Genomic DNA, 16,170 nt, shown 5'->3' on the forward strand with positions numbered 1-16,170 from the left:
CGAGAGGAGAGAAACCACGGCTTCAGACGCTACTATATCAGGTTACACAGCTCTTGCTTTTGGCTCTTGACTCTCTGAGTGATGGCGGGTAAATTCGATGCTGACTTTCACTGTTTGATTATGTAATGTTGTGTCCAAGGGTGAAATATGACTAGAAGAGTGGGAATACATGGTGGGGTTCAAAAGCAAGAGACTGCACTGAAAATATGAGAAATTTCCTTCATGTACACCTGGAAATAAACAGAAAGTATTGGAAATTTTAAAAGAAAAAGGAAAAGGAAAAGATCAAGATTTGTTAGTCAGCTTTAGGGCTTCTGTCATTGAGGAAAAAGAGAAACACACCAAATATTAAGAAATTCAGATTTTTCTAATCTGCCATTATACTGATTGCTTATCATATAAATTATTATTGTTATTATTATTGTTATTGGTAACTAACTAACTAATAATAAAAAAAAAAATGAACAAACAAATAGCCTTCATGAACAAAGCCAAAATAAAATAAAACTTTAATAAATAGACATGTTGCATTGACAACTATAATAAACTTATAATAAACGTAATTAATTTACTAAATTATTTATTTGCATATTAAATAAAAAAATAAAATAATAATAAAGCTAAATAGAAATATTAACTTAACTAATATTCAATTTTATATTCTTTTTTTTTTTTTTTTTAATTTGGCCAGTAGTGCATTTAAACTGCCCCCCCCCCCAAAAAAAAAAAAATTAATAAATTATAAAAAAAAAAAAAAATTTGATCAAACAAATGTATAAGCCAATGTTTTCTGTCAAAGATGTTCTTATGTACAGTTTAATTTGGGGTCATGATGTTCTTGTTCCGCAGGATGTCCTGAAATGTGATAAATATGTTTTATGAATTGAGCTTCTTAGACAGTACTTAAACATTTAAATTTTATATTGTGTTTGCCAAAGTATCTTAAAACACCAGAATGATCAGTCTAATTAAACAAAAACACCTTCCCTGTCAAAAGATTTGTGACTAAACATGATATATAATACACCAAATGAGAAAAAAAAGTCCCGAGGCAAAACTGTCCCAACAAAAGTCAATATTAGAAGAGTTTAATATGAACTGTTAACAAGCTCTCATTCTGTAAAGCTGAAATTTCACTTAGTTTTAGGGACCAGTTCTCCAAATCTTCTGCTTATTAATAGTTAGTAATATAGTTGTTAAGTTCAAATATGAGGTTGGGTTAAGGGATCTAAAAAGGAATCTAAAATATAGTCATCTTGTATAATACTGTATGTGCTTTATAAGTATTAATAAACAGCCAATATGTTAGTAATATGAGGCTAATTAGCAACTAGTTAGTAGTGAGCATCAGTCCCTATACCAAAGTGTTGCCAAGAACTTCATCTACAACTCATGCATGGCCATAGGAAGAGAGAAATGGGAAAACACATACTAAAACTTGAAACCGGACATTCACCAGTGTTATATTTGTATAATTTATATATTATTATTTTTATTAATATTTTGAATGAGCTTTTATTTATGTATTTTCCTTGTTCAGTGTTTACTTCCAGTCTTTCCAGTTAATTGTACTGCTTAAACTTATTTAGTTAGCTGCCAAGACAACATTTCTAATTTCCACATAGTGTAAACATTTCATCATCTAATATTTATATTTTATTTTAGTTTTAGCTGAGAAAACAAGAAAATCCTGCACACTATCAACTGGCAAAACAATAAAAGAAATACTTTAATAGCAACGTTTCGATCGTATGATCTTCATCAGGCATCCTATTTTAGTTTTAGCTAAAAAAGTTCACAGGTGTAACATCTAGGCTGTGGTGTTCATGGTGTCCTAAAGAAGATATGACATTACCTGTACCATCCCAAAGAAACACAACTTCTGTGCTGAAATCATGTAATCATGCGCATCGGTGGCTGTATATTACAAATGTGGGAGTATTTTGGTTGCTTCTTATTTTGTGATTTCACTGGAACGGAGAGTGGGCCGAAAAGCCAGTTGGAACAAATGTCTGAGAGAAAGAGAGAATCATACCGGCCCAATTTAACCCCTGGAGACACACACACACATACACACACACACACACACACACACACAACTGCTCTTTTAGATAACAGAACAAATAAACATCATTTAAAGGGTAAGTTCATGCATTTTGTTCTGCAAATAAAAAACGTAGCTATCAAACAAATACAGTACGTTTTACATATACAAAGAAACGTATGTCTTCAATGACAAAAATATCTTCCAAGTACAAACTTAAATCTTTCAAGTACAAAACAAAATCCTTCAAATACAAAACAAAATCCTTCAAGTACAAAACAAAATCCTTCAAGTACAAAACAAAATCCTTCAAGTACGAAAAACAGTCACGTGACTTTTGGCACAAATTTTCCGCCTTGCTGATCCGCACGCAAATGCCTTCAGATCCACACACATGCTAGTAAACTGTCATGTAATTCGCACTCCACAACAGCGGGTGGCGCTGTTAGCGACTTGCTTGGCGCCGCCACCGACATGGAAACAGGAGAGAACAAGAAACGCTAGCGTGAGGGACGTTTTGAACACGATGAGCGGCCAACAGGTGAGTTTCCAGTCATTGCTGGTGAAAAATCAGCCTGAAGGGGTTGTTATTCGCTATAACAACCGCCTCGCTATACACGATCCCACTTATTACATTGCTACCTACAAAATAAATAAATAATTTGACAAAATTTATTGATTTTAAAAACGATTGTATTGCTTCCGCTAAAGAAAATAGTCCGTTCCGCGTCCATATCAACGGTCTGTTTATCATGGCAAGGGTGTGTTTAGACCTGCAAATCAACCCTGGTCTTCTCCTGCTAGTTTCTAATAGAATATAGAGGCTTTATTCCATGTCAAATCAGTCAGAATCCAGGAAAGTGGTTGCAGCAACATCTCAGATGAAGAGTTTTTCTATATTATCTTTGGGTCCCAAAACCAAGGCCTGTAAAAATATTCATATTTTTTGTCAGTCCTTGAGATTGTCATTTTTATAGCATCAAAAACACTATCAGAGAACCATGTTTGGGCATTAATATCTTAAAGTGTTATTCATAGCCTCACCGAACTTTGCAGGATGGAAGACAAACATGTTCTTAGTATAACTGAACCAAAGTTTGTACTGCATGTCTATTGAGATTCTACAAGACCCTAGACTGGGGTAAATGGCTAAACCCCTGATACTGAGGGTATTATAAACTCATTTTCTGCATCCATATCATACCAGCAGGCTGTCAGCATACATGGGTGCTGCATTTTTTTAAAGCTGAAAATTAGGACATAACCTGCTTGTTAATAACCCTTAACCCTTGCTAAAAAGAACTATACGTATGAAGTAGGTGCAAAGATTTTATTTGAATTAAAGTATATTCAATCAGTAAGAATAAACTTGGCAATGGGTTTGGCACTGGTCCTTGAGGGAGGTTCAAGGAGGGGTATATATAAATACATACAACTTTTTAATTCTGACTTTTTCTAGAAATAGACTATTTTTCCACAAACTTCTTTATAAATTTTACCAAAAAATGCATCCCATTGACATTAATTTGAACATACATTGACAAAGAAAGTAATGTTATTCAGTCTCAGAATTAATATTGTGTTTTTTTGGAGTTTGTTACAAAATGTTATCAAATGTGGTCCGGGTCCTTGATGTAAAAATGTTTGAGAACCACATAAACACTTTACATGTCTTTTCAGGTATTGTACCTTCCACATTTGGACTGGGAGGACAGTGGCCTGCCTGATGTGACTGTTCCTGAGATGGGCGATGTACTGAGTGATGAACAGATGGCAGCACTAAGGGCAGCCATAAATCCCCTGGGACACTCCCAATCACATGGCTCAGACATCTACTTACTTACTGTGGAGTATTTCCAGCACTTACTAAGCTTACCGTAAAATGTACTCAGCAAAGGACCTGATTCAATGATAATGCAGCACAAATACAAAAAGAACACTTATTTACAGAACAGTGCCCCTGCTAATAACTGGTTTGTAAGATGTTACAGTTACACAAATAAATATTTCTGAATCAGTGAGGTGGTCTAATGTTTGATTTTTCTCTGTTTAATCAAATCAGACCAGCAGACATGCCCCATGTTAGGACTGCCAGCGGCAGCAGGAAGAATTGCTTTCCTCAAGCAGTGCTAGCAGCGGACTTTAAGACTTTCAGCTCTCTTAATGTTGTAATGAATGTTCAAACCAAACACATGTAGATTGTATTTTTTTTTATTGTAGTGTGAATACAATCTTAAAACATCTGGGGGGTTGGAACAACCAAAAAAAAAAAAAATCTTTCTCTCTTTTTTTTTTACTATGGGGACCTAATTTTCTGTTTCTTATAGGGCGGTCACACTGCACTTTTCTCTCCATTGACTTCCATTCATACGCATGCGAATGCGTCAGACCGGAAACGCAAGCTCATGCGAAAAATTCCGCATTTTGCTGCATTCCAAAGTTTAAGTTTGGTGAACTCTGACCTACGAATTCGTATCACGTGAAGATGTGGGACCAGTAGAAGATCGATACGTCACTGCGTGACCTCTCTGTACAGAAATTCAAAAATGAAGGAAGCGCTATATAACTTTAGTTGTAGCGCAGCGTCCTATTTTATATAATACAGATTTAAAAGATTATAAAAAATAAAATAAAGTATCTGCATGGTTTGTAGTGTCAACAGGAACAGATGATACATTTGAATGTGGATGTTTTGTAATTTTTTATTGCTTAGGGTGTATATATTTATAAAGAGAGAGAGAGATGGGGAGTACAATATAATAAGACGCTTTCGACGCCGTCGCAAAAGACACAGTACAAGCACATATTAATCCATGTTGTGATAATTGAGGAAAGACCGTTTTATTGCTCCCGCCCATATTCGCAGCAGTGTCCGAAATATTTTTGCACGTTTAAAGTCTAGTGTGACCGCGCCTTTAACCAACTTGTGCAGCTCTGTGAGTGCATCTAAAATGCCTTTTGGGATGAGAACCTGGTTAGAGGCAGCACTAAATAGAACAGCCTCCTGAAAACACTTCATTCAAGGTAATCCAGGTCAAGGGGTTGCTGACAGACAATATGCTGGAGCCGTGTGTGGATTCTCTCTAACATTGTTTGTGCAAGCAGTTCCTAGAGAGAGGGAAAAAGAGGAAAAATGGATGAGGTCAAAAACACTGGTGTAACTGAACATGGCCAGTAAAATAACCAAAAACTACACTTTGGTTCATTCTTAATATCTTCATGACCATTAAATTTAAATTAAATTAAAATTTAATTTAAATTAAATTCATGCATTTAGCAGACACTTTTATCCAAAGCAACTTACAGTGCAATCAGGCTATCAATTATTACATATCATTAGTGATAGAGACCTCAAATAATGACACATGATTATGATTACAATTAAGAAAATGTAATGATTGATATCATATGGATGCAGAAAATGAGTTTATAATACCCTCAGTACCAGGGGTTTAGCCATTTACCCCAGTCTAGGGTCTTGTAGAATCTCAATAGACATGCAGTACAAACTTTGGTTCAGTTATACTAAGAACATGTTTGTCTTCCATCCTGCAAAGTTCGGTGAGGCTATGAATAACACTTTAAGATATTAATGCCCAAACATGGTTCTCTGATAGTGTTTTTGATGCTATAAAAATGACAATCTCAAGGACTGACAAAAAAATATGAATATTTTTACAGGCCTTGGTTTTGGGACCCAAAGATAATATAGAAAAACTCTTCATCTGAGATGTTGCTGCAACCACTTTCCTGGATTCTGACTGATTTGACATGGAATAAAGCCTCTATATTCTATTAGAAACTAGCAGGAGAAGACCAGGGTTGATTTGCAGGTCTAAACACACCCTTGCCATGATAAACAGACCGTTGATATGGACGCGGAACGGACTATTTTCTTTAGCGGAAGCAATACAATCGTTTTTAAAATCAATAAATTTTGTCAAATTATTTATTTATTTTGTAGGTAGCAATGTAATAAGTGAGATCGTGTATAGCGAGGCGGTTGTTATAGCGAATAACAACCCCTTCAGGCTGATTTTTCACCAGCAATGACTGGAAACTCACCTGTTGGCCGCTCATCGTGTTCAAAACGTCCCTCACGCTAGCGTTTCTTGTTCTCTCCTGTTTCCATGTCGGTGGCGGCGCCAAGCAAGTCGCTAACAGCGCCACCCGCTGTTGTGGAGTGCGAATTACATGACCGTTTACTAGCATGTGTGTGGATCTGAATGCATTTGCGTGCGGATCAGCAAGGCGGAAAATTTGTGCCAAAAGTCACGTGACTGTTTTTCGTACTTGTAGAATTTTGTTTTGTACTTGAAGGATTTTGTTTTGTACTTGAAGGATTTTGTTTTGTACTTGAAGGATTTTGTTTTGTATTTGAAGGATTTTGTTTTGTACTTGAAAGATTTAAGTTTGTGCTTGGAAGATATTTTTGTCATTGAAGACATACGTTTCTTTGTATATGTAAAACGTACTGTATTTGTTTGATAGCTACGTTTTTTATTTGCAGAACAAAATGCATTAGTTTGTGAGTGATGTTTTGTATTTGCAAACCACACTGAGTTTGTTTGTGAATCGTTGGGTGTGAGTAAAACACATTTTGTGTGTGTGTGAGGTTTTGGCATAAATCTCACTCCATAACTATGTGGTTGTTAATTACTTTATTGTAAATTGTTAGCTTAAAATAAAGATTAAAAAGCTTTATATAAAAAAAAGTTAATTCAACAGTGTCTTCAAATTTGAGCTATACTGTAAAAAATAATAATAATAATAAAAGATGAAATAAAATCTATTTAAAACAAAATCTGGAATAAAAATTAAACCTTAATAGACATACAGTATTAAATTAATTATACAAATATAACAATTCCAATAAAGCACAAAACTAAAACCTAAACAAAAAAAATAAATAAAATATAAATAAAAATAATAAAGAAATATGGAAAAAAAACATATGAAATTACATTTTAATATGGTCAGAAGTGAAATTAAACTGGAATAAAAATAAATTAAATTGGGGAAAAGTAAAGGCTATAGAAATAGTAAAAACAAGCACAAAAACTTAAACTGAAATTAATATGAAATGTGAAACTGTGAAAATAAAAGTTAATTCAAAATATAAAAAAATATAAACAAGTCTAGTAGTCTCAGTATTTTGGATGCCACTCTGCAATTGGATGTTGTTTTCTAAGTTGTAAATAAAATAAAAATGATTGTTATGTTTTACAAGAAAATACTATTAAAATTTTTCTACAAAATTGTACATCAACTTCTGTGTATTTCATTGCTGTTTTTATAATTGTTTGTGAAACTTACTTACTACTGAAATATGTTTCTACACCAAATTAAATTATATTAAACTGGCTTTTAAACAGTTGAGTTGAGTTTTGCATAACATAAAGTGAAAAATAATAATAATAATTTGATAAAGTAATGGAAAAATGCTACCATAACTTTTGATCATATTATTTTATAGGGGTTTAAGTATGTGTAATTTTAACAAAAAGTAAATTACTAACCACTGTACTACATTGGGGAATATATTTATTTGATCCCCTGCTTATTTGCCAACTTACAAAGAAATGGAAGCTTTAGCCTAGGTTCTGCCAGGAAGACTCAATCACTTCATCACTAATTACCTTCATCATTATCCAATCACGTCTTTTATAGTTCGGTATAAAAGATCGTACGTACACATGTTTGAGTTCGCAGATGCCGACGTGACAACAACCTCCACCCTCCCCACCACCACCAGGATGGTCCTGTCCTTACCTTCCAGGGGGGTCGGCTGCGCCCTGCCTTCGTCTTCAGGCAGGAAATGCAGATTCGCTACCCTCGGATTACGAACCATGGACGGGGCCTTCCGCCAAAGAAATTTATAATTATGCTTGCCGAGTTGTCAATAAATGTATGCTTCGTACATCATTTTATCTCCCGAGACTTTCTGGTAGAAATGAAGGGTCTGTACTGTTTATGCTAGGTTTGTTTTAACGTGTATAGACAGAATATCAACCAAGAAATCCAGGGGAAAAAAAAAACATTAGAAATTGATGTGCATTTCAGGGAGTGAAATAAGTATTTGATCCCCAAACAAAACATGACTTAGTACTTTAGATGTTTCGGGTCATTGTAATCCCTGAAGACTTATCCATGACCCATCTTCAGTGTTCTGTCTTAGAGAAGGAGGTTCTCATCCAAGATTTTACAGCACATGTCCCCGTCTATTTGCCCCTCAATGCTGTGAATTTGTCCTGTACCCTTAGCAGAAAAACAGCCCCAAAGCATAATGTTTCCACCTCTGTGCTTGACTGTAGGGATGGTGTTCTTGGGGTCATAGTCAGCATTTCTCTTCTCCAAACAAAAAGCCAAAGAGCTCAGTTTTGGTCTCATGTGAACTTAGCACTTTCTCCCAAGCCTTCTCTGAATCATTTAGATCCTTTTGTTCAATGGTTTGTTTGGTGACTGTGGTCCCAGCTGCCTTAAGGTCATTAACAAACTCCTCCCATTTCTGGGCTGATCCCTTAGCTTTCTCATGATCATCTTTACCCCATGAGGCAAGATCTTGCACAGAGCTCCAGAAGGAAGCCGATTGATGGTTATTTTGTATTTCTTGCATTTCTGAATAATCACACCAACAGTTGTCTCTTCCTTAAGCTTCTTGCTGATGGTCTTGTAGCCCATTCAAGCCCTGTGCACATCTACAATCTTGTCTCTGACATCCTTTGACAGCTCTAGCCCATGATGGAGGGAGAGGTTGGAATGGAAGATACAGACTAGCTGTGTCCCAAACTAAAGTATGTGGACTCCGAAGTGCGCATTTGAAGTGCGATTATGTCACAGCATCACGATGTAAGCTGTACCAAAGTCAGAATGCATCCTCCGAAGACCACATTCCAAGGACGATTGCTTCACCACTGTGCGACGAAGGTGCAAAGCAACATCAAATGAGCCCTCCGTTTCAGAGGAAAATGAAGTGTACATCTGATGGACACTTTGCACCCTACCATATCCCAGAATCTTTACAGAAGAGCAAGAATATTACATATACACGGAAAATAGACCAGAAAAAAAATTTAACATTAAAAAATGTAACATATCACATAGTCACTTCAGTATTTTGTATGCTGTGTCGTATTTTCTAATGTTCAGATTGGAATGCAAACCTGTATTTATATTTTTCATAAGTGTTTCCATTTTCTCTTGTTTTAGTACTATTCTGGAGAAAATGAGCCTGCTGGGCAAAGACTTAAAAAATACAAAGTAAGCAAGTTATTGGAGAGATTGCTGAAATTCATTGTGCTGCTGTTGTTAAAGTAGAAGATTTTCAGTGATCTTAATTCAATATAATACATATAATTATGCCTATAGATAAGAAGACATTATTGTACTATTGTTATTTAAAAACCTGTGTTCAGTAACTGTGTTAAAGGCTTCAGTGAAAGAACACAGTGAACTATTTTAAAGCTTGAAGAGAGAAAATCCAGAGAGAGACAGAGAAGAGTACAGGAGAGAATGGAGAGACTGTTGTCTCTTCTTGAGAAAATGCTTAACAAATACATTATTTATTAGCCATTCTCTATTGGCCAAGAGAAAGCAGTGGAAAATAATGGGTAATGTTACATTACAATTTTTCTTTTTTTTTAATGTCACTTTGTCAATGAAACAACCTAATTTCTGTACTTTATTTTTGTGATGCAAGTAAAAAATGAAATGAATAATTTGTATGCATTATTCTTTTATGTAATGTATTTGTAAAGGTACATTTTGTATTTTTGTTTTGCACATTCACATGTGTAAATAAAAGTAATTATGTACATTCGTTTTTTAATGCAACTTATAATTGTTTCACAAAACATTCTTTTTTTGTCCTGTTTTTATTATTCTTTTTATTTATTTTTTACACATAAGAAAAAATGTTCTATAAATTACTGAAAGTACTTTTTACAACTATTTCCAACATGAATGTGAAGTGAATGTCCTGCACCCCCTCAAAGACAAAGAAAATACAGTGAACAGTGGAACGAGGCAGATGTCAAACACTCTGGAGACCACTCTGTATGATGTACCACTGACAGACAGAAGAGAATCACCAAGGTCTGGATTGTGGCACTTCTCAGAAGATCCAGCAGCTCTGTCAGGGCCTTCCTGCTCAGCCCAAAACCATTAAACACCTGTCCAGCGCTCCCACATTCAGCTCTATCCTGCAGTACAGGGGTCTGCTCTGATTTAGGAAAAGAAGGAAAAGAGAAATTGTTTAGAGCTATTACAAAGTAATTAGTAGAAGAAATATTGAGATACTTTAGTAAACTACTTTTAGTAACAACTTATACCACAGTGGGGAAAAACTATTAGTCATTTTTAAAACCTTAGCTAAAGGGATAGTTCTCCCCAAAATGAAAATTTCAAACCTGGAACAACTTGAGGGTGAATAAATGATTACAGATTTTTCTTTTTTGGCTGAACTATCCTTTAAGTGAAAGTATTATCTTGCATACTCTAATATACCTCAGGTATTTAGAGTAAAAGTAAAGGTATACGTTATTGTTCTGAAAACAATAATTGGAAACACACTACTGCGTATGTTACATTTTACTTCTAAATATGTGCAAGGTTATTCAATTTAAAGTTGCCAACTAAATATACTGTTGGGTAGTTACAATAACAACACTGCATCATGTTGTAAAAGACCATATTTTTGCAGTGCTGCTGCTGTCTGTGAGAAAAAAACAACTCAGTACTTTGTACGAGTAGACTTAACGAATGAACTTCCTTACAGTCCACCTCTGAATAAAGTAACATTTATTGTCAGAATATCAACAAATTCAAACAGAGCACTGTTCAGCTGATTGCCTAAACTGCCTAAAAAATCCGGGTTGTGAACCTGTCTACATATAATCACCTTGGGCAAGACAATAAACTATATAAAATCACTACTTTGTAAGATAAAAGTCAGCATTTGAACTGCTATGTGTGTGTGTGTATTTTGTAGTTTCTCGTAAAAAAAAAAAAAAAAAAAAAAACATAAAAAAAAAACGAGCAGTTCTGGCTCTACCTATCCTGGCAAGATTGTCCTCTTGCATCATTGCTATGTGACAGAGCACTGATCGGAAACACCTAGTGGCTGAATTAGGAAATCCAGCGAATGTAGAGCATCTCGTACACTTCGGAGGGTCCTTCGTGCACTTCGGAGGCCTGGTGTTTGAAGTGTGTACACTTAACTCTGGGCCGCAGCTATTGTGTGGAAAGGTGTCTTTATTCACCTAACAAGCAGACATTAGGAGGAACTTCTTAAAGTGACAGGAATAATATGTTCCACATGGACACATAACCAGTCTGTGGGAGTCACAATTTCTACTGGTTGGTAGGGGATTAAATATTTATTTCACTCAGTGAAATGCAAAAAATTTCTAACCTTTATATAATGCTTTATTTTTTCTGGATTTGTTTTGGTTGATATTCTGTCTTTGTTAAAACCATAAAAATCACAGACCATTAATTTCTTTGTAAGTGGGCGAGCTTACAAAACCAGCAGGGAATCAAATAAATATATTCGCCAATGTATATTCTACAGATAATTTAGTGAGAATACCCTATAAGAAGCATCAGGTTACAGATGTGTTTTTCTAAAAACAAATAAATAAGTTAAACACATAAATAAATAATTCAATGATCATAGACACTGACAAGTTTTATTTACTATTAACTGACCTTCCCGAAGTCTGCGTCTCGAGAATCATCGAGGGAAGTCACAAAACATCCGCACTGACTTTCAAACTAACATCATTCCACTTCAGACTTCAGCACATTCATCTCATCATGACGCCGTTTCCTCCAGAGTGCCAGGCAGCTGTTGTAAAATTAACTTTCACTCTTGGGTTTTTACAGAAGTGATGTTTAAAGGCAGAATTCATTATGGCGTTGGACCCAGCGGACATGAATTATGCAACATTTAAGCAGCCATCTTTGCTGGCGATAACAGCCTGGCACAACGCTGTCAGACGTCGCCCCAATGTCATGTACCTCGCTTTGGTTGTGTGGAAGATTCCAGGCGCTCACAATCAGAATACATTAAAGCCATAAGCCTGGCAGAAATATGAATTATATATCGCTCTGGTACCGGCTGGCGCTGACAGTTTAAAAGACATACAGCTGGAATTTACCTTCACTTCCTGCATTACAGCTGTCTGCGGGTTTTTGGAGAAATGCAAAGTGAATATAAATTTACTTACACTTGTTAATTCCAGGAACCATTATATCTTCCTTCCTTGTTTATTTTATTCCTTTAAAAGAAGCCCGGTTTACACCTGGTGTTTTGGTCAATCGAATCATAAGTAGACTTTTGTCCACTTTTGACCACTTTCCTGATTTCTTTGAGGGGAGGTCTATCGTCAGGTATATGTATGGGTCTTTTCAGATCTTTCAATCTTATATTGCCAAATAAGCTTGTGCAATTTACTTATGAACGTGAAAGAAGACAACTGAAAACTTTGTGGAGAGTAGCTTTTGTTTCTGCTGGAAACCTCAAAACGATGACGAACAATGTGGGTTTGTGAATCACTGTGAATCATTTTTTTCTCTCGCAAAAACTAGCAAAGTTGGCTAGTGCACTTCAGCAACACATCCTGTAATGTTAAACATTAGATCAGTAGGCAGAGAAGAGGCGGTATTTGGTGGCTGTTTGAACATATTCGAGCACATGAGTGTCTACACATCTCTGGAAGTGGTCAAAAGAGGACAAGCTCAAACCCCATCTACACCTGCATTTAGCATCATCCACTTGTGATCAGGGGTGCGTTTCCCAAACGCATCATTGGCTAACTATGGTTGCAAGTCCTGTCGTTATCAACATAGTTTAACGATTTTGTTTTTTGTTTCCTGAAACCATAGTTCACACAAACATTCGCAAACATACGTGTTTAGAACTATCTCTCGACCTGTGGTTAGAAGCATAGTTTTTTGTTATTAAGACATATGGGTTTAAATAAATATGCTCTTGGGTACAATAAGCAAGCTAACATGCAGTACAATCTATATACTCCATCATATCTAAATATAAATGAATTTTAATCAATGTATCTTGAGCTTCCTCAATAAGCGGCATTTTTAAAGAATGGGCATGTGTCAAATATTTAAAGAAATCCTGGAGTATGACGTAAGAGGGAACACATGTTAAATCAAACATCAAATAAAGCAAAGTGACAGGGAACAAAAAATATTAAATTGGTCATAAGGTGCCATGTTCAGTAGAGCAGAATCTTAAAGATATGAACCTTGTCGTTAACCTAATTCAAACAATGGTGACGCGACCGTGTTCGGGAAACAGTCGTGCTAGTTTGTTTCCACAACAGTACATTGTACTATAGTGGATAGTCAGTTAGCCAGATTTACGTCATTGTGCGGGAAACTCACACCAGATTGACAAAAACAAAGGGATAGTTCACCCAAAACTAAAAATTACCCCACGATTTACTCTTTTACTCATCAAGCAATCCTAGGCGCATATTTCTTCTTCTTTCAGATGAATACAATCCTGGCTCTTTCTAAGCTTTATAATGGCAGTGAATAGTGGTCGAGATTTTAAAGCAAAACAAAAGTGCATTAATTAATTATAAAAAGTGCTCTTCTTTTAAACATCTCCTGAAGCAAAGTGATGTGTTTGTGTATGGAGAATAATATGAATATATTTAAAACTTTATAAACCATAATCTCTAGCTTCTGCTTCTGTCATAAGCACGTTCACGAAAGAGCGGCGTTCCAGCAGATGAAGTAGAATATTACAGAAGCCAAAGTTTTTAACAGTATTATATACATTTAAAAATCAACAGTATCTGGACACATCTGGATCGCACATACGGACAAATTTAACCTTTCTGATCTTTTTACAAATCAACATTGATCAATCATTATACATTTTTTTTTTTTTATCACCCGAGAAAGAGCTACAGACAAGATGTGAAGAATTCTGCGCCTTCTGCAATTTCAATATCCCTATTTGTGCATTTATGACCACAACTGAGATCAAAGGTGGATAAAGCAAACTGAAGTGATCGAAATAGGTCGCAATGTACTAATGTTCTCTGAGCTGTCTTCAGTCTGAAGCAATCAGATAAACAAACCAGATAAACACCAAGCCATTGTGAACTTTAAAAAGAACCAAATGAGCTCCAGATGTCGTGCTGCTCAAACTCTAAATATGGCCGAAATCGAGCCGCCTGCCACAAGTTATCATAGGACTGGCTGATCTCAACAAGATTGTTCCTCAAGGCCTAATTCACCAAGTTGAATGCCAAATGAGTTACTTCAACAAGAGCCAAAGCTCAAAACTTTCTTATTCCTCCAGTTCTGGTGTTGATCGGTGAATCATCAGGCTCTTCTCGTTGACTGACATTTCGCTTTGGATTCTCATGATTGTTCAGATTTTTTGGCCGCCCCAGCAAGCAGCGTCTGACCCAAATATCTGGTATCCTGGCAGACATTATGGAAAACCATTTGGTGGTACCTGCATCCTATCACCAAGCTCTGCTGTTTTCAAACGAACTGATTAAATTCAGAATATCTGTCTCATAGTGTCACTTACACTTGGATTTACATGATATTGCCTCTACTCTTTTGAAAAAGGTGCATGCTCTGGATTGAGAACACACACATCACTGATCTGGCAGGAGATAAGAGTGTTTTACTGCATTGCAGTGCTAAAGAGAGCATCATTAGCATTAATAATGTTCAAACTTGCCTTTAGGGATTTCAGCAAACCCCTGAAGGTGAAAAACAGAAGAAAGCAGAAACAGAGTTAGGAAGAGAGGAAGGCTGTCAGTGACCCCAGAATCACACTAAGAACTTGCATCCATATGTAGTAAAAACTAGAAAAACTTGTAGTCATGGCCAAATTCTTTAAAAAATAAATAAATAAATAAAATCAGGAGGACTGTTGGCAAAGAGAAACAAAGATCAAGGATTTTCCCTAAAGAATCATGCATTAAAAAGTTACTGCAGCCACATAAAGTTCAGGGAACTGCAGGAAAGAAAAAATATTTATTTGCTTACAACCTTGAAGGAAGAAATGTGAAACAATAATGCCTTTTTCATTAAGTCCAATACAGGATCTAAATTAAGGAATTAAGTGTCTTTGGACTTGTGTTTTGCACTTAATTTTTTTACTTAACAAAGTTGACAGTTGCAGCTTAAGGTTAGTGATATCTTTATATTATCTTAAATCCAAAATATAAAAAATTATTTTTTTAATAGGCCTACGTTTATTTTTTTTTATTAGTTTTTCAGTTTTTATGTGTATTTATAGCCATATCTGGCAACACTCCATTGCCGTCGTGCCCATTTTCAACCCGATGCCAAATTATTATCTACCAAATTTTGATGAAATAAATATGATATAATTTAATAATTTCATCCCTCCAAAACAGAGTAAATATCTTTCACAAATATCTATCTGTCTCTTTTAAAGTGTATAGTGTATATAATAAATTGTAGGGTTTATTACAAATTTATGAAAAAATAAAATCAAACCCATGTCTGTAAGGTTCCTAGAATGTACCGCAAAATTGCATAACTTGCTATATGCCACTCACAATACCCTAGCAATGCCCTGGCAACAACCTTTCAATTAAACGCATATTTCCTTCACAAAATTGGAATGATCAGTACACTTTTATTGTGTGTTCTACAGAAAACTAATTTTTAAAAAATTCCCTGCAAGAAGCAAGCAAAGTCTTACAATTGCACCTTTAGACATTTCCATAATGGCTCCAGACTCTTGGAAAAGCACAGTTTGTGTGATGGTTTGTCATTAGGGAACGCCATGAGAGATGGCTCAATATTTTAAGTGCTCTGGAACATAGAATAATGACGGATATGGATTTATCCCATAGGGTGTGTGTAAGAATGCAAACCCAGGAGCGTGAGAACAGCTGCCAAAATTAATCTGTCAGTTTTTCCTAAACGATCCGTTTTCACCTGCTTGTCATTTCGAGTCAAAACAGGGACACCTTTTCTCATTATTCCTAATCGTATTTTAATTGACAGGATGTGCACGGGCAATACCTAATCCAGCCCAAGCGCCACGGCAGAGATGACGCTAACGCTCAACAGATGGAGTGTGAAGCAGGATCTGG

At 35.7% G+C, this 16,170-nt stretch overlaps 1 long non-coding RNA gene across 1 annotated transcript; it reads left to right on the forward strand.

Annotated features, from left to right (window-relative positions):
* Window positions 1-2,342: 2,342 nt before the first annotated feature.
* LOC113080257 (uncharacterized) lies at window positions 2,343-4,062 on the forward strand. The gene is made up of 2 exons (XR_003281825.1): window positions 2,343-2,585; window positions 3,725-4,062. It is a non-coding gene; the product is annotated as an uncharacterized LOC113080257 (long non-coding RNA).
* The last annotated feature ends 12,108 nt before the right edge of the window (window positions 4,063-16,170 follow it).

This window comes from Carassius auratus, unplaced genomic scaffold, assembly GCF_003368295.1.
Source record: "Carassius auratus strain Wakin unplaced genomic scaffold, ASM336829v1 scaf_tig00030555, whole genome shotgun sequence".
NCBI lineage: Eukaryota > Metazoa > Chordata > Actinopteri > Cypriniformes > Cyprinidae > Carassius > Carassius auratus.